Below are 20,158 nucleotides of genomic sequence, written 5' to 3'. Positions count from 1 at the left end.
GTCTGTCAACTATACTTCAAACAAGGACCATATTTATCATGTAGGGTAGGCCAACATTTTAAAATGATATCCATACCCTTAACTCTTACATAATAATACCCAAACCCATAACTCTTTATATATATTCACACACTTCAGACATAAATTTACAGAGATGTGTATTTACACAGAAAGGAGCATCTATGTAGTAAATCCAAACAAAAATAATATTTTGTCCTCTCTACCATTCCAGGCATTGAATAGCCCACATAATCAATATACCATCACATGCAACCCAACATAAACCAGAAAGTTATGATTATAAAATGTCACATTTATTACAACAAAATAGAGTAAAAACACGTGTTCAAACCTTACAGTTACGCCAATAGCACATAGTCAGCTTAACGATTAGTATAAGCACTACATTTCACTTTATCCATTTTGTGCTGGAGGCAGGCACTTATTTCTAAACCCCTGTCTCTAGCACCAAACTTGTCAAATTAAATTTGGTACTTGTGTTAGGCAGTGCAATTTTAAAGCAGATTAAGCATGGTGCTGCTGTCCTAACTGTGCAGATTAAGCATGGTGCTGCTGTCCTAACTGTGCAGATTAAGCATGGTGCTGCTGTCCTAACTGTGGCCTTCTGCAGGTGTTGCAGGTATATCTATACCTTCATTCACACTAGTCCACAGGCTGCAAATAGACACATCTCATTTACACACCCACCCAGAAATACACATATATATTCCCTAATACACACATTGTCCAATTCCTATGTAGTCATGAGCGTATATTATGGGTTATTACAATGAGTTAAACAACATAAAACATGTCATACTGGATAACACATCAATCGTTATTACTGGGACTAGATACGTTCTTCATTGTGTTTTGTGGATGATGTGAATATAAACCAGCTGCGATCATAGTTGTTTATTGTTTCTTACAGCTGGCTCTTGGGGGAATTCTCATTTCCCCTAAAGACAAAAAACTAACAAATTGCAATATAGAGAAATCCCTGACTCAGTGTCTGTTTTATTTTTCAGACAGCAGCCTAAATAACATGCAGTTTCTAGACCTGTCTACCCCACTTGTATTCTTCTGTGCACAACAGACTTGAGAGCCAGAACGTAATCTTGGGAGAGTGAAACCGACAATAAGAATTACTGATTGTGCAATATACTGGGAGTGGTTCCCATATAGAGCTAGATACACTTTGTCAAGTAGTCAAATTATTAATGTGTTTATATAATCACATCCAGGGCTGGCGCGTGTGTATTTAATCACATCCAGGGGCACAAGTTTCAAGTGCTCCCTCCTGCCAGTCTCTCAGTGTAGCGTGGCCGGGCAGCGCGGACCGCGGTACAGGAGCTTCCAGTACCCGCCTGGACTGAAAAGAAGTGCTCTCTCAGTTAGCACTTCCTGTCAGTCCGGCCGGGTACACTAAACAGAGGCTCCTGTACCGCGGACCGTGCTGCCTGGCCACGCTACACAGAGGTAGGAGGCACAACAGGGAAGGGGTGGGAGATGGCACTAAGGGACACTGAGGGTAGGGAGAGGAGGAGAGACTGCTAAGGGACACTGGAGGGGGGAGGACAAACCACTAAGGGACACTGGGGGGGGGAGAGACCACTAAGGGACACAGGGGGGGGAGGAGAGACCACTAAGGGACACTGGGAGGAGGGGAGGAGAGACCACTAAGGGTAAGATGGAGGGGGGGTGAGAGACCACTAAGGGAAAGATGGGGGAGGGAGGGGAACTCTAAGGGACAGGAGGGGCAGGGGAGAGCACTAAGGAACAGGGGGGCAGGGGAGAGCACGAGGGAACAGCTGGGGAGGGGAGATCACTAAGGGACAAGATGGCAGTGGAGAGCACTAAGGGACAGGGGGACAGGGGAGATCACTAAGGGACAGGTGGGGAGGGGAGATCACTAAGGGATGGGAGAGCACTAAGAGATAGGAGAGCACTAAGGGACAGGAGGGGATGGGAGAGCACTAAGGGAATGGAGGGGAGAGCACTAAGGGACAGGAAGGGAGACGAGAGCACTAAGGGACAGGAGGGGATGGGAGAGCACTAAGGGACATGAGGGAAGGGGACAACACTAAGGGACAGGAGGGGAGGGGAGAACACTAAGGGACAGGAGGGGAGGGGATAGTTCTAAGGGACAGGATGGGAGCCCTCTAAGGGACAGGGGGAAAAGTGGAGTTGAGACCACTAAGCAACGGGGGAAGCGGGAGAGATAATTAAGGGATGGGGGAGTGTAAGACACACAGAAAGGCTAAGGAAGGGGTGAAAGAGGAGCACAGAAGGGCTGGTAGGGGAGACAGAGACACACAGAGGGGCTCAGGAGAGAGACACACAGAGTCGCTTGTGAGGGAGACACACAGAGGGACCTAGGGAGAAAAGAGACACACCAAGGAGCTGGAAAGAGTAAGACACAAAGGGACTTGGGGGAGTAAAACACGCAAAGATGTTGGGAGGACGTAGGAGACATGCAAAGAGGGGGGATAAGAGACACACACGGGGTTTGTAAGAGATACACTAAAGGGGAGTGTAATACACAAAACGTATACAAAAAAATTATATTAACAAAATAAATTTAAAAATAAAAATAAAGAGCTGCTCTCGCTCAGCCCCTATGGTACCCCACAAACCCTCTCTTTTACACTACACACATACACAATGCATCCTTTAACATACACAGAAACACACATGCACAGAATGCATCCATACTCTCTCACACACACACACACTGAAACATACAATGCATCCTACACTCACACAGAAATACACCATTCTTCCCTTACACACAGAAACACCCAATGCACTGGCGTTGGCTCATATGGCAGATCATGTGGGTGGGGCGGCAAGTTTATGTTTGCCTAGGGCGGCAAAAATCCTTGCACCGGCCCTGATCTCATCTCACATTAGAGAACGACATATTGCTTTGCAATCTATTTGCTTATCCTTCTTAAAGTGTACCTGCTCTGCAAAGTATGAAAAAACATGGAAACCCAAATTGCTAGCAAATTTATACATCGTTTAATAAGCATGGCAAAACATTCTATAAAACATTCTAGAATTGTACAAGCAGCACCACATGAAAGCAATGTTAACCACTTCTACCATGCAAGCATACCTACTACAACAATCATACCCATCTACTGGCAACCTATACTGACTTGCAATCATATGCCAGTATAGGTTGCCAGTATACGTTGCCTAAAATGCATTTATCCTGTAAAATAAGCATAAGAAATACACAAATATATACCATCTAAAATGTTTTTATTAATTACTTTTTTTTTTTTTAGACAAAACATTTCTGGCTAATCAATGGCATCACACTTGGCTGTTTAGGACAATAAAAAAAAATAAAGCTATAAATAACGCTCCTACGAGATAGGATCTCCATTCTTTTTTTTGTCCTTCTGGCTGTGGACAGGTTTTCCATTTTTAAGGTTTATGGTTTTATTTTTTGTTTACTGGGCCACCTTTAGAAAAGACCAGCCCTGTTAAAGGTGACTCCCTGGGTGTCCCAGGGTTCTTACCTAGACTCTCTCCTGGAGGAGATAACATTGCTTTTATGGGGTGCATAAGAAAGCCACGAGTTTAAACAAATTAGGTGTGCAGGTTTTCAAAATTCACATTTGACGGTGGAACATGTACCTACAGATTTTAATTGATCCCTGCTGCTAAGTTCATTTTTGTCATGCCTTTTTTTAAGATCACTGGATAGTTGTAACAAAGATGTTTTGTTCTCTATTCACGTATCTTACGGTTTGTTTACTCTGTGAGAAGAACCTTCTTGTCCATTTAGTAACTAGGTTGGCTTTCCTTTTAACAGACTTCTTCTGATTTTGCAGACATTTTTGCTTATTGTATTTCCCTTCCATCTGGTGTTTAGCATGGGTAGTACTTTGCTGTGATGGTGCTATACTTACTGTCATTTTCTTTTCCTGGATATATCCATGGCAGCACAGCATCCATTCCTAATTTATTTTTAGGAGTTAAAGACATAGACCGGAGAACCTATCTGGCAGGAGGGGTATTAATAGCTTTAATTTCCCATCTTAAACAGCCAAGTGGGTGGAGCCAATTGCGATGCTATCATGGAATGGCCAGGAAATGAAAATTACATTAAGTACACCTACATTTTCCTCTTTATTTTGTTCTTTCAAAGTTATCCATTTGCCCCCATCTTCCATCCAGCTGTGTTTATCATTTGCTCCAATTAAACAGCTGTGTCATATGTGTTGTATTTCAGCTTTTAGCATTCTAAGATAGAATGCTAATAGCTGAGCTACAGATTCCAAAGACTTCTGCTATGCAAATAAGGCTCTGACATGGACATATATATGGGAGAGGCTCAGTACTGCTACAGAAAGTTAAAGGCACATCATGATTGGCCAAGTCCCTTCCAGGTCTAGGCACAGCTCAAGGCAGAAGGCAGCAAATGGACAAACTCCACAGGCAAAATCTTTTTAAAATATTTATTACTTTTGCATTTATCTGTAATAATAAAAAAAGAACGGTACTACTACACCCTGGAGGATATAAAAAGATTAAAACAAAAATATGAAAAAAAGTGGTAAGAAGCCTTGACATTAGCATTATAAATAAGTAAATACATACCTAACCTGGCAGTGTTGAACTGATAATTTAGATTCCTGCTCCACTAAAATAAAAGCTAATTACCTCTAATCCAGCCGTGAGACGGTCCCTTGCTATAGTGTTTTAGGGGTTTGGCTTTAGAGCGTTCCTTTAATTTAATTCTCTTGCTCGCCCTATTTTATCAGCTGTGGGAAATTCCAATAATTCTAAAACAATTAATATCTGCTTGATGCTGAAACGTGATCCTATGAAAATCAGATCTACTGTTTGCTTGTTATACACTCTTCACATAAACCTGTACTGACTTGTGTCGCTCTTTAGTTTACTGGGTCCTCTAGACAGTTACCTAAGTCTAACTAAAATGTTTATTTAGCACAGCAGTAGAGATAATAAAGCACCTATATATAATACAGTGGATACATGAAACATACTGGTAAAAAAGACAGGTTTAACTTACATGAACAATATGTAGTTCGTTCAGGCTCTTCTTTCCCTCATAGCATACTCAATTGTTATGGAGTTGTTATTGGTTGTGTAATATAACCAACAGAATGACTCAGTACTAGGGATTTTCCACAATTCACATGTAGGATTTTACATGTTAAAATCATTTGGATTAAATGTGAAATAGGGGATTTTTGTTATTCAGAAGGATAACAAAGTGTGTGATTTATATTATATCTATTCAGTATATGATCAGGCTCAAAGAGAAGCAATGCCCACCATGGAGACTATGACTGAAAGCCAAGAAAAAGACAACACGGAAGGAAGTTAGTAAGCTGGATCAACTTCGCAGAGGTGGAAAAATCAAGGATAGGAAAAATCTTGGCTTCTGAGGATGTACAATTATATGCCCATACCAGAAGCACTGGAAACAGCTAAGCAAAGACAACACTGGTAAACAGACTAAATAGATACATCAGAAGAACTATCCAAGGTGTTTTCACAGCTGCAGGGCAACCACAACATCTCCACCCAAGATCCAGCTAGAGCAGAGACTGAACAGTACTAAAATAGAGAAGCATCACACAACATGAATGCCCAGTGGCTACTAGACCTGAAAGCAAACCACTACATGTTGCCAGAATAGGAACCAGTCACCATCATAGTGGGAGATATCCAGCAACGAGTAGCCCACATATAGAGTTGGTCAGCCCCAGGACCTGACATGATCCACACCTACTGGTTAAAGAAATTAACAACGCTGCATTAATGCCAAGCATCACAAATGTACTAGCTAATAGCCACAGGCTCTCATGCTGACTGGCTAACTCAAGGCAGAACAATACTGGTCATGAAGGACCCTCACAAGTGAACAACACCAACTAACTATCGACCAATCACGTGCCTCCCCACAACATGAAAGATCCTGTAAAAATTGATGCACATATGAGTCATTGCATGAGCAATGCTCAGAAGGGGATTAAAAACAACACCAGAGCATCAGAACACCAATCACTGGTAGACAAAGCGTTCAGACGGGATTCAAAGACCAGACAGACCAATCTGTGCACAGCATTAATTGACTACATGAAAGCATATGACACAATGCCACACACATGGATACTGGAATGCTTGTCTCTGTACAAGATCAACAAGAGAATAACAACCTTCATCATGAACTTGATGGGCAAGTGGAACACAACATTAGAAGCCAATTCCAGGACAATATCACAAGTAAAGGTTAAATGTGGCATATACCAAGGTGATGCGCTGCCCCCAATGCTGTTCTTCAGAGGCCTCAACCCCCTTAGCCAGATAATCAAGAAGAGTGAATACGGATACAGGTTCAAGAGTGGTGCTACAATCAGTCACCTACTCGAGGATGTATGCCAAGAATGAGTGGGTCATTGACTCCCTGGTCCACTTAACTGGGATATACAGCAAGGACCGGAATGTCATTCGGACTAGATAAGTGCGGGTGGATGAAAGCAAAAAAAATCATCAGGACAGTGGGAATTCAAGTACCAGAAGGCCAAATAGGAGATGTAGAGAACAGTTACAAGTACCTGGGGATACCACAAACACATGGCAACCATGATGAAGAGGCAAGGAGGATAGCAATATCCTAGTACCTCCAGAAAGTCAGACAGGTCCTGAAGTCCCAGCTCAATGGAATGAACATGATCCAAGCCAACACATATGCCCTACCAGTCATCAGGTACCCAACTGGGATAATAACCTAGCCAAGAGAAGAACTGGTCACCATGGTTGTCAAGACCTGGAAACTACTTACTATGAATTCCACCTGAAATCCAGCACCCAGAGATTGTACACGAGCCGGAGGGAAAGGGGGCGGGGCCTGATGAGAGTCAAGGCCACAATCTTGGATGAAACACAGAGATTCCATAAGTACATCACGAAGATGGCTCCCAAAGTTGAACTGCTAAGGAATTGCCTGAGACTTTAACAGATATATGATGCAAAAAAGAAGGAGGTTCCATTGTAAGACAAACATCTCCAGTGGTTGGAAAAGGCAGGACTGAAAGACAGCACTGATGAATTAATCCTAGCAGCACAGTAACAGACACTAAGCACCATCAATAGAAGCGAGAGCCTACCACGCTAGGCAAGACCCAAGGTATGGACTACGCAAAGAGGTCTCTGAGACAATCCAGCACATAGTAGCCAGATGCAAGATGTTAGTAGGAACAACATACACCTAGAGACAAAACCAAGTTACTGGGATTGTGTACCGAAACATCTGCTCAGAATATGTCCAGATAGGAGATATCAGATGGCAGATATCACAAATGGCACATGAGAATGACAGGGCCCAGATCATGTGGGACTTTCATATCCAGACAGACAAGCAAGTACTGGCCAACCAACCTGACGTCGTGATGGTGGATAAGGAACGGAAGACATCAGTGGTGGTGGATGTGGCAATACCCAGTGACTTTAACATCAGGAAGAAGGAACATGAAAAGGTGGACAATACCAAGGAATGAAAGAAGAGCTAGAAAGGATGAGGAAAGGGAAGGCAGTAGAAGTCTGAGTTGTGATAGGAGCACTCGTGGCTGTGACTCCCAAGTTGGGGGAGTTCCTGTTTCGTAGTAGTGCTCCTTTTCTGGTGGTTCCTATGCAGGAGGCCTTTCGTCCGGCGGGGGATCCTTGCCTTTGTGGAAGTCAAGAGGACTTTGTTGCAGGATCCGCTCGCCACTCCTGGTCTCTTCCTGAGAGCTGTTTGGGGCATCTGGAGTTCGCTCCTTAAGAGGGGCGTTAGGTCACAACCTGCTCTGATTCTGTTTCCTGGTAATGCTTCTGTTTTTGAGTGGACCTTCTTTCGTTGCTGGTGGTTCCTATGCAGGAGGCCTTTCCAGTGTGGGATCCTTGCCTCCGTGGAAGTCAAGAGGACTTCGTTGCAGGATCCGCTCACCATTCCTGGTCTCTGCCTGGGAGCTGTTTGGAGCGTCCGGAGTTCACTCCTTAAGAGGGGCGTTATGTCATGTCCTGCTCTGTTCTGTGGAGATGTCTGGCCTTGGCTTCTGGTATCCAGTACTCTTTTTGCTATTCTTGCTTAGTTTTCTTGGTTTTTGGTTTTCTATTCTATGTCTGGTTTTGTTTATGCTGGGATTTCTGGGTTAATTCCTATAGTTCGTCCCTGGATTTCCCAGTCTCCAGGTTTCCTTTAAATGTTTGTTTTATTTGCCACACCCGTTTGTTTCCATCTTTCATTATGTTTCAGTGTTCCTGCAGGCAGCTGCTCTCTGCTTCTGTCCTTTCTTGCCAGAAAGTGCAATATATATGTTCTGAATCTGTGGTTGTTTTAGCATACATTAGGCAGTGTAGGACCTGCCAGATATGGGGTACATTGGCGTTGTTGGCAGGCTTATGCAATGTATGATCATATAGTGTGACTAAATCCCCATGATTTTCATATGTAGTACTTAGTTATTTCTCCTCTTGTTTTGCCTATGTTATCCTGTCTTGTTTTAGTTTGTATCCCAGTCCATGTACAGTCCTGTCTAGTCATGCCCATGTTATGTTCATGTTTTCTTCATGTCTTGTGTATAGGTTCTGGGTTTAGCTTACTATCCTTCTCTGGTTCTGGGTTCTATTAGTTCTGTCTTGTTTTCATGTTTGGTGCCTATCTCTAGTCTTGCCTTGTTTCTAGTACTGGATACAATCTTGCTGCAGAGCCCCCCTATTCAGCTCCTGGGAGGTCTGCTAATTTCCATGCTCCTAGTTCCTGGTATCCGCTTAAGCTGATTCAGGGTCTTGGTATATGGCTGCACAAACGCTGGTGCTCAACACCAGGGGGCGTGCGGTTACCCTGCACCAGACCCTGCTAATCCACCTCCACGCTGTGACTTCTTCTTTGAACATCAGGCATACTGGGTCCTGGTTCTGCACCGCCGCCTGGACAGTGTCTTGGTCCTGGGCACCGGACCGCCACCCTGACAGATCCACCATAGATGAATGGTATGCTGCACCGCGGTCGAAATCTTCAAAAAAGACCGCGGTGTAGTGGATATACACCCCCGGCGATAATAGCCAGTCGGCCGTAGATAGGCTAGAGGGTTGCTGGACCGCGGTCGGGATCTTCAAAAAAGACCGCGGTAAATAGGGGGCAGAATCACAATAGAGGTCGGCACTCTCCGGCGGAAAAACAGAGGGTCATGCAGTCAGCTGTAGCACGTTGACGCGTTTCGTCCCGTCCACGAGGTCATACAGCGCTGTTAACTTCTTTATCCAGTAGTTGTGAATCATGTCAGGTCCTGGGGCTGACCAGCTCTTCATGTGTGCTGCTCTCTGTGGGATATCTTCGACTGTGATGATGACTGGTTCCTGTTCTGGCAGCATGCATTAGTCTGCTTTCAGGTCTAGTAGTCACTGGGCCTTGGTGTTATGCGATGGTTCTTGCTCCCATATATTCTTCCAGTACTGTTCAGTCTAAGCTCTGTGTGGGTCTTGCGAGAAGATGTGGTGGTTCCCCTGTAGCTGTGCATACACCTTGGATGGTTCTTTGGTAAAGAGGGCATTGATTTTAGCCTCTGCTTCTCTGATGTATCTGCTCTGACCGGTTGCCAGTGCTGTAAAAAACAGATACAATTTGTATCTTGTAATACCTTTTTTATTGGACTAACAGAATTTTTTAATGACAATCTTTCGGGGGAACCTCCCTTTCTCATTTTTTTATAATTTGAAAAGTTTTGAGCAAGACGACACATAGAATTCAAAGTTGAGCTGTGATACAGGGGTTAAAGCGACATGAGTGCAGATAAGACACAGGTTTGATAGAAAATAGACAACATTCTTAGAGAGGGTCATAAATATCTTTCTGAAGATCAGAGTGAAGGGGCAGATGGAGGAAAAAAAAAACCAAGCAGACAGTGCAGAAGATGGTACACTTTATACATACACTCACACACACACACACACACATATATGTATATGCAAAAACATAAACAAATATACAAATAAATACACAAAAACACACACACACATATATATATATATATATATATATATATATATATATATATATATATATATATATATATATATATATATATATATATAACAATGTCCAAAAGCTTGCACTCCAGTATAGTTAGAAATTTATAGCCCGGTGCTTGTCGGCATCAATAATATATGTAGTAGTTTGAAAAGCACTCCAAGGACTTCATATAAGGTGAAAATAAACGTAGCTTTTATTCTGCAACAACCAAGGTGATCGACGTTTCAGTCCTACAACAGGACTTTCATCAGGATAACAGTGCATACAAAATGTGACAATATATATAGCAAACATAATTATTCAAAGTACATAGGATACAGCTGAATCTTACCTGAGTTTGTGTGTGCTCCAGTGTCCTGCCGGCCGAAAAAACGCGGGCAAAAGCGGATTCTGCATATTGTATTCAGCAGCTGGGGCTGCTGTGAACCTCTGCGTGTTGGAGGTTGTCATGGCAACCAGCCGGGACGCTTAGAGGCGCGTTTACATTCCTGATAGTAGCCGGAAGTGCGATCGGCAGCATGGACACGGCAGCAACACTCAGTCAAGGAGGAAGATATACATCGGACAGATATATGAATAATTATGTTTGCTATATATATTGTCACATTTTGTATGCACTGTTATCCTGATGAAAGTCCTGTTGTAGGACTGAAACGTCGATCACCTTGGTTGTTGCAGAATAAAAGCTAAGTTTATTTTCACCTTATATGAAGTCCTTGGAGTGCTTTTCACACTACTACATATATATATATATATATATATATATATCTATCAGGGGCGGGCTAGGCCGGGGGGCAGGGAGGCAATTGCCCCCCAGGCCGCCCGAAATTCTTTTAGGACCGGCCGCGGCGGGCCGGCCCTTTAAATGCTGCAGCCGCCGAGCGCTCTGTAAAGAGTGCTCAGACGGCTGCAGCTGCTTTTCCCTCCCTCCCCTGTAGGTGGCCGAGCTGCACTCCAGTCCGCGGTCCCGGCCGGAGTGATGGGAACAGGAGTTTCTGTTTCCTGTACCCGGCCGGACTGACAGGAAGGTGCACACTGAGCACCTTCCTATCACTCCGGCCGGGATAGCCGACTGGAGTGCAGATCGGCCACCTACAGGGGAGGGGGTAAGAAGAAGGGGGGGGAGTAAAAAGAGGGGAGGGGGTGAGAGTAAAAAGAGGGGAGGGGGGAGAGTAAAAAGAGGGGAGGGGGGAGAGTAAAAAGAGGGGGGGGAGAGTAAGAAGAGGTTAGGGGGGAGAGTAAGAAGAGGTTAGGGGGGAGAGTAAGAAGAGGTTAGGGGGGAGAGTAAGAAGAGGGGAGGGGGGAGAGTAAAAAAAGGGGAGGGGGGAGAGTAAAAAGAGGGGAGGGGGGGAGAGTAAAAAGAGGGGAGGGGGAGAGTAAGAAGAGGGGAGGGGGGAGTACTCTCCCCCAGTCCTCTCTTCTTACTCTCCCCCCTCTTCTTACTCTCCCCCCTCCCCTCTTCTTACTCTCCCCCCTCCTCTCTTCTTACTCTCCCCCCTCCCCTCTTCTTACTCTCCCCCCTCCCCTCTTCTTACTCTCCCCCCCTCTTCTTACTCTCCCCCCTCCCCTCTTCTTACTCTCCCCCAGTCCTCTCTTCTTACTCTCCCCCCTCTTCTTACTCTCCCCCTCCCCTCGTCTTACTCTCCCCCCTCCCCTCTTATTACTCTCCCCCCTCCCCTCTTATTACTCTCCCCCCCTCCCCTCTTCTTACTCCCCCCCCTCCCCTCTTCTTACTCTCCCCCAGTCCTCTCTTCTTACTCTCCCCCCCTCTTCTTACTCTCCCCCCTCCCCTCTTCTTACTCTCCCCCATCCCCTCTTCTTACTCTCCCCCATCCCCTCTTCTTACTCTCCCCCCTCTTCTTACTCTCCCCCCCCCCTCTTCTAACTCTCCCCCTCCCCTCTTCTTACTCTCTCCCCCTCCCCTCTTCTTACTCTCCCCCCCTCCCCTCTTCTTACTCTCCCCCCTCCCCTCTTCTTACTCTCCCCCTCTCTTCTTACTCTCCCCCCTCCCCTCTTTTTACTCTCCCCCTCCCCTCTTTTTACTCTCCCCCCTCCCCTCTTTTTACTCTCCCCCCCCCCTTCTTCTTACCCCCTCCCCTGTAGGTGGCCGATCTGCACTCCAGTCCGCTGTCCCGGCCGGAGTGATAGGAAGGTGCTCAGTGTGCACCTTCCTGTCAGTCCGGCCGGGTACAGGAAACAGAAACTCCTGAGTTTCTGTTTCCTGTACCCGGCCGGACTGACAGGAAGGTGCACACTGAGCACCTTCCTATCACTCCGGCCGGGACAGCGGACTGGAGTGCAGATCGGCCACCTACAGGGGAGGGGGTAAGAAGAAGGGGGGGGGATAAGAAGAAGGGGGGGGGGAGGGGGTAAGAAGAAGGGGGGGGTAAGAAGAAGGGGGGGAGTAAAAAGAGGGGAGGGGGGAGAGTAACAAGAGGGGAGGGGGGAGAGTAAAAAGAGGGGAGGGGGGAGAGTAAAAAGAGGGGTGGGGGGAGAGTAAAAAGAGGGGAGGGGGGGAGGAGATGGGTAGTGAGGGTCCTGGCACCCGGTATCTGTCCCGGTAGGTCTCTATCTCCCGGGCTCGAGCTGTGCCCCGAGTATGAGCTTAGTGTCAGGGACTCCCCGGAACCCTCTGTGTGCTCGGCACTGCCTCAGGTTAGGAGTGAGAGGGGAGCTGTCACTGCCTGTCAGGGAGCTCAGTGAGTCTGTCTCCCACCTCATCCCAGGCTTTATAGCTCCTCATGGCTCCTGTGTGACTCACCCAGACGATACTGGGGTCCATGAACGCCCCCCTCCAGGCCCCCACCTTACCACCACCCTTTCACTTGCACGTCATTTATCCTGTACTGCTGGAGTATGAGCAGTCCCAACATAAAAACTAAGCTAACCCTTTAATAAATGTGAGCACAAAGTCTTATTTTGTTAAAAATAAAATAGAAATAGAAATGTTCTATATTCCCAATAAAATGTTTTATAAGCTGTCATAATACCGGTACACCCCTCTAAAGTTTAAACCTGTGCATGATCTGAGGTGGCACAGAAACTGAGCATTAGCAATAAAGCTAGCACCTGTGAGATGCTCTAAATTGTAACTCTCATCATTCGAAGTCAAGAGTAGCTCACAGCAAGTGGAGTGTTAAATGTATATGTATCAAGAGTAATCCTGGTGCAAAGTTCTGAAAGTGGAGCAGTCAGCAACATTCCATTGTTCTGTCACTGATCACTTTTTTCTTATACATAACTACCATTGTTTGCAGAATTCATGATAGTGAAGTTAGCTTCTTAGTTGTCCAGCTTCTTATTCAGTTATAGAAGTTTACTTCTTATTCATTCTAGATTCTTATTCAAACATGACTTGTAGTGATGTCGCGAACACTAAATTTTCGGTTCGCGAACGGCGAACGGGAACTTCCGCAAACGTTCGCGAACCGTGCGAACCGTCATTGACTTCAATGGGCAGGCGAATTTTAAAACCCACAGGGACTCTTTCTGGCCACAAAAGTGATGAAAAAGTTGTTTCAAGGGGACTAACACCTGGACTGTGGCATGCCGGAGGGGGATCCATGGCAAAACTCCCATGGAAAATTACACAGTTGATGCAGAGTCTGGTTTTAATCCATAAAGGGCATAAATCACCTAACATTCCAAAATTGTTTGGAATAACGTGCTTTAAAACATCAGGTATGATGTTGTAGTGTAAGGGTTACGCCCGCTTCACAGTGACAGACCAAACTCCCCATTTAACGCACCGCAAACAACCGCAAACAGTCCATTTGCACAACTGCAAACTCCCCATTTGCACAAGGTTGGATACCGAGCCAGCCATGTCCCGTTCCTTGTCCTCACTGATGTCATTGAAGGTCTCTTCCTCCACCCAGCCACGTACAACAACAAGGGTCCCCGAAAGGTGACAACAAGCCCCCTGTCTTTTTTTTTAAATGTACACTACTGTTACACCAGATATGAGTTGCACTGGTGTGACACTGTGCCCTGGCAGGCCCTGAAACGCACACGTGTGAAGGAAACTGACTGCTATTATTTCACAGTCAAATTTCTATTTTTTATTTTTTTAAAATGTACACTACTGATACGCTAGATATGAGTTGCACTGGCGTGACACTGTGCCCTGGCAGGCCCTGAAACGCACCCGTGTGAAGGAAACTGACTGCTATTATATTACAGTCAAAAAAAGGTTTTGTTTTTTTTAAATGCAAGCTATTGTGACACCAGATATGAGTGGTGGCACTGGGCAAGTGGGCACAGTATACGCTGTGAGCCTGACACACACGCTGGCAGGCAGGCAGGCAACTGCAATTAGATTACACAGGAAAAAAAATAAAAAAGCAGACTGATGTTCTAGCCCTAAAAAGGGCTTTTTGGGGTGCTGTCCTTACAGCAGAGATCAGATGAGTCCTTCAGACTGTAGTGGACACTGAATACACTAGCCTAGCTATCGATTTCCCTATTAAATCAGCAGCAGCTACACTGTCCCTCCTCTCACTAAGAATGCAGCTTCCGGGGGGCGGGGCCTAGCTGTCATGGAGGAAAGACGCACTTCGTGTGAGCTCCCTCAATATCTCACTTTAAGCAGCTATCAACAAGCGAATTTTACCCCAGAAGGGGATGACCCAGCAATGTTGCTCCTACCTGACCGACCTGACATGCTTAATAGCAGTCAGCAACTCGACAGAGTCTTACTTACCTCCGCGTGGCAAGTGTGGCCTGGTGCTCACCGGGCGGGAGAGGCGGCCGATCTCCCGATCCTGGGATGCCCAGGAGCAGCTACTTCCCGGCAGGAGCTCCGTTACCCCCTCCCCCCCCTTGGACCGGTGGGGTTATCCCGGTCCACCCCTGAGAGGCTGTCTGGAGCTAATGGACGCACAGCCGCCCAGGCTGACATACTCATCTGCGACTCTCCCAATATGGTGGCAGCCGCGTGTCCTCCTGGTACCAGCAAAGCATGGCAGGATATTGAGTCTAAGCTGGACAGACTCTTTAATCAATTTTGGAAGCAAATAACAAGCAGGAAGCCCCAACAAGCTCCACCACAGCCCCAACAAGCTCCACCACAGCCCCAACAAGCTCCACCACATCTAAGCGAAGCAGTCCCCATTAAAATCCACCAACGCAAAAGGCGTCGAAGATGGGACCGGAGGCACAATCAGAAATGCAGAGCCTGCCCCACGTCACGCACTCGCCTCCACCTTAAGCCACCACAATCCCGCACCGGACGTGAAGCACCACCGGGACAGATCCGACCACCCGACAAAACAAGCTTCCACCACCTCAAGCCGAACCCGGCACTCAGCCAAAGACTTGCCTTTGTTGTTCCAGGTATCAGGGACTCCCAGGGTCTGCACCTGGCGCCCAGAAGGGATCGGATGAGCACAAGCAGTAAACAGCAGCCTGCCAAGCATGTCCCACTATAGCCGATCCTCCGCACCATGCCTTTGATCACATGAACTGCTCTCTGCACATTAACTTATAGTAAAGTAGCAAGCGTTTAAACATGTCATTATTTCACCTCCTAAAGAGTTTATTGTTGTAGTTCCTTACATGCCTTTACCTTAACCGTTCATGTATTATGTTATTCACTAGTCTCATCTCATGGGGCGACTCACACTTGATTTATAACTAGTGGTGGAGCTGCTGATATAAATACACAGTTGATAACGTGCAAGCTACACCCTAAACATGACAGCCATCTTTTACAACAATGTACTGCTATATACTCATACCCTCAGTGCAACTAGCCATGATATATGCACGTTCAGCCTAGCATGCTCAAATATAACACACTTCTGTCTAAAAAAAATAAAAAATAAAAAATACAAAAAAAATAAGAATGCAGCTTCCGAATGAATCAAAAATGGATGCTGTCCAGCAGGTGGGAGGGTCTGGGAGGGAGGGTCTGCTGCTGATTGGCTGGAATGTGTCTGCTGACTGTGAGGTACAGGGTCAAAGTTTACTCAATGATGACGAATAGGGGGTGGACCGAACATCGCATATGTTCGCCATCTGTGGCGAACGCGAACAAGCTATGTTCGCCAGGAACTATTCGCCAGCGAACCGTTCGGGACATCTCTAGTCAACAGTGTTCCTATCAGAGAAGCATTGAAATAAACTACTACAGTTAAAAGTTAGTGAAGAATGAAAGCCTCCTAGGTGTCTGCTTGCTAACTGGCAGAAGTTATTAAGGGGAATTTTACAAAAGTGCCAACTTCTCATTACATCTGTACTTTTGTACAATAATTCTCCGGGTATGTGAAATTAACCAATAAAGCACTTAGGCACATTGAAGTTCTTACAATGTTTGAAGTTTTCTTTTAAGTACATTACTTTATGAATCACAATAGTTTTACATCGCTTTGCATAGATCTGCAGCATTTAATTTACTAAGCATACAAGTATTGCTTGAAAATGCAGCATTTAAACACTGTTGGGGTTATTTGCTAAAGTGAGAATTGTCAATTCAAAATAAATTACAGACTTAAAGTGAATCCATCATGGAATTTTTAAGTCTCGATAAATCATTTTTTGTGTGTGTATCACCCCTTTAACCCCTTAAGGACACATGACATGTGTGACATGTCATGATTCCCTTTTATTCCAGAAGTTTGGTCCTTAAGGGGTTAAACCTTTTTTTTCACCAAACTTCAATGTTTCATTGTCGTTTTCTAGCCATACTTATCTCCTGCTAAACCTTCCCACCATCTTGCCTCCTTCATGGAGCCACCAGGTTTGTGTGGCTGTATCCAGGTGTGTGTCACTGCTCCTTCTTTGGAAGCCTGGTCTCACTTCCCAAAATCTGGCATAGCCCCTCGTTAATTTGCTGATGTGTTGGTTTCATTACCAGCATATCCGCATAATGAACCCAGCTATGATACATGTCTCCTTACTATCAATCTTCCCATTCACTTCCTGTCTCTGTGCCAGAGCTGAACAGAGGGGAAGAGGTGTTTGTTCAGTAGTCCTTTTTGGAGCTCCGATGCACACTATATACACAGTAACTAAAGGAACGCAATGAATGCATAGTATATTTGAAGACAGAAAGAGCACAGCCTATAGGCATGTTTTCTTGCCAAAAAAAATGGCATAGACCCTATTCCATATATTATATGCCAATAGACTGTGTGACAGGTGGGGGTGTGCAATTTTGTAAGTGTTTTATCTTTAATCTATACATTTTCTAGGACTTTTTCTAGCAGAATGGATAGCTAATTTTAAAGGAGGACTTACATTACATGTAGTAATATCGTCCATAACAGGTAAACTTTAAATGAACACTCCAGACCCCTAAAGATCTTTAGTTTGCTGAAAATCTTTATGCGCAAAGAGTTTGTCCTCTTTTTCATTTTGCAGTAGCAAATTTACACTTTTTTTTTTATAAATTAACCTGGTTACACCCCTTGGCTTTCAAGCAGATAACAGGTCATATTACTTCCGGGTTTGGCTAGCTCAGTGGAGCTAGAGCTAAATTTAAGAGGCTGGAAACTGCCCAGAGCACCTGCCTACCAGAGACTTCTCATTGAGCTGCCTTAGGAAGTCTGTGATTGGACAGCAACAGAAAGTCTGGGCGCGGTAAGAAGGGGAGTGCTTGCAAGGGCTGCAGACAAGAGAACTGAGGTTTTTGCAAGCTGTTTTTAGCTATACACCTAATACAAAAATGCATGCAAGTTTTCCTTTGGGGTATATCTACTTGTAATGGATCCCCTATACTCCGACTGAGCATATCCGTTATAATTCTCCCAAGTAAAGCAGTGATTATAGCTCTGGTATACCTAAACGTCAGCCTGGACATGATGAAGGGTACAAGAAGACTCATTTTATCATGGGCAGTTGGCCCACTTATATACACAGTAAGGATACCGTAAAACACACCCAGAATACTCCCACAATACGTCCATGAACCTCTGAGTCAGAATGACTAAGCATAAAAACATAACATACATAAAATATTAAAAAATACATATATAACATATAGGAACCCCCACAAATATTATATCCCTGGATAGCCTGGATCTGAGAGCCCAAGTTGTCCAAATAGCGCTCAAAGCCCACGAATACAGCTGAATCGCCACCGGGGTAAACTTCTGACCGACCGTACCCGAGGTATCTGCCCAAATCAGTTCCAGAGATTCAGTGGTAGGGGTCGGTCACTTTTGGGAGTTCCATATGAACAAACTGTTGAACGGTTCTCCTGGCTCATAGGTACCACTTGTTCTTGCAAACTAACCTATCGAACACCACTCTCCTGGCTTGTCGCGGAAAGAAGCAGACGTTCATATGATTTTACTGGTGTTCACGAGGTCTAGTGTCCGACTTAGAGTTCCAGACACTCGACAACCAAGTCCCGCTGCCTGTGTTTGTGCAACAAGATGGCCACCGTTTTCTCCAGCACGTGTTGTTCGGTTATACGAACGGGGGCCACATAGAGAGAGCACTTAAGTCTGTGGTTTCTTTGTAGGGGGTGGTTGGTGTTCGGTAGATTTATCTACCGAACGCAGGGAAAGTTTCTGTTCGGGAAACTATAAAAACGAACCAGGATGGAAATGTCTTGAGAACAGGAGGGAAAATGGTGCGTTGGCAGTATCTATATGGCCCATAGTCGGTGGGCAGGAGGCCAGCTTCCACACTCCTCCAGGAGTTCATGCCAAACGTCCAGAGTAAGGAGCATTTGTCACACTACTAAACAGTGATTTTCATTTATTTTGTGTTAAATCTGTTTTTATTAAGGTCATCACAATAAACAGTTTTTCCCACGCATGAGTTGATGTGTAAACAGCGTATATGGTATTGAAAAAACTGATTATATATATATATATATTTACAAATTCTGGCACTCTTCCCCCCCAAAAATTCAGAAAGGTTCAGACCAAGGTGCTTCTCAGTGCTAAACATAGAATCCAGATAAATGAGAGCACTCACTGGGTTTAGAAAAATATATATTCAAATACTAGGCAACAAATCAACGTTTCGACCGTCAAGCGGTCTTTATCAAGAGACCGCTTGATGGTCGAAACGTTGATTTGTTTGCCTAGTATTTGAATATATATTTTTCTAAACCTAGTGAGTGCTCTCATTTATCTGGATTCTATATATATATATATATATATATATATAGAATCTGGATTCTATATATATATATTGTTTTTTTTTTTGTTTTTGTTTTTTTAGTTATAACCTTTGGATCAGCGTATAGGAAAGCAAACAGAATTAAAGCAATTATATAAAACGAGTATGCATACTATTTGCAAAATTATAGATATAAAATGCAATGAGATGCAGCGCATGTTATAATATGGTCGATGAAGCAGTGTTGAAACAAGTTTCGTCCGGCTAGGCATGCGAGTATGACTTTGCTGGTGACATGAGATAGTAAGTAGTAAGAGATAACTGAGATTTAAAGTGAAGAGTTGTGTACAAGTTGGCATTGCACCTTATGCAACTTAGCCTGGAGACCGTGTATTGTGATGAAACAAAACTGAGCGTCCTGAGAATGGTGCCAATGGGGGACTGTAAAAGTGAGGCGAACATGCTCATAATTAAACTCAATTAAGAGCATTTTACAACCCTTCCATACATAAACTGCGTTGGCTGAAGTATTGGAATTCAATATAAAGGGAAAGCATAGCAATTTTTTGCCCTAATTTAGATGGTTAGGTTACACGGTTAGTGTGTTGTCTGTAAATTAAGGCTGATGGAGGCTATAAAACAGGATGGACATGTGCATAAGTAAACTCGGTTTGTGTCTCCTTAAAGGGACAGTAATATCATAGGAAATGTTTGACTAAATTACATGTCGACAACAATTTTTAAAGAATAAAAAATAAAAATACAGCCGATCCAAGCACGTGTATGTAGGCATTCTACCATATGTAATTTAGCCTGTTTAATCATGTTAACATAAATGATAGGTATTAAACTTCATAAACATGGCATCCAGTGGTTAAGCGCCAGGGTACTCAAGGCTAGTGACATTGAGTACCTAGTTAGTAAGCTGTATGGGCATAATGAGAGATATTGTAGTTGCTGCATACAGAGATAAGGAACAAAAGTTCGAGTCTCATCTGAGAGAATAAGAACATATCAGGTACT

At 44.6% G+C, this 20,158-nt stretch overlaps 1 protein-coding gene across 1 annotated transcript in view; it reads right to left on the bottom strand.

Moving 5' to 3' along the window:
• Positions 1-5,090, bottom strand: part of LOC134612776 (programmed cell death 1 ligand 1-like) — a 62,977-nt gene extending 57,887 nt beyond the window's left edge. The window contains exon 1 of the mRNA XM_063457217.1: positions 5,054-5,090. The gene's annotated coding sequence lies outside the window, so the exon portion shown is untranslated. The remainder of the gene's footprint in view (positions 1-5,053) is intronic.
• Positions 5,091-20,158: the final 15,068 nt, after the last annotated feature.

This window comes from Pelobates fuscus, chromosome 5 (genome assembly GCF_036172605.1).
Source record: "Pelobates fuscus isolate aPelFus1 chromosome 5, aPelFus1.pri, whole genome shotgun sequence".
NCBI lineage: Eukaryota > Metazoa > Chordata > Amphibia > Anura > Pelobatidae > Pelobates > Pelobates fuscus.
This window is presented reverse-complemented; position numbering and strand designations above follow the sequence as displayed.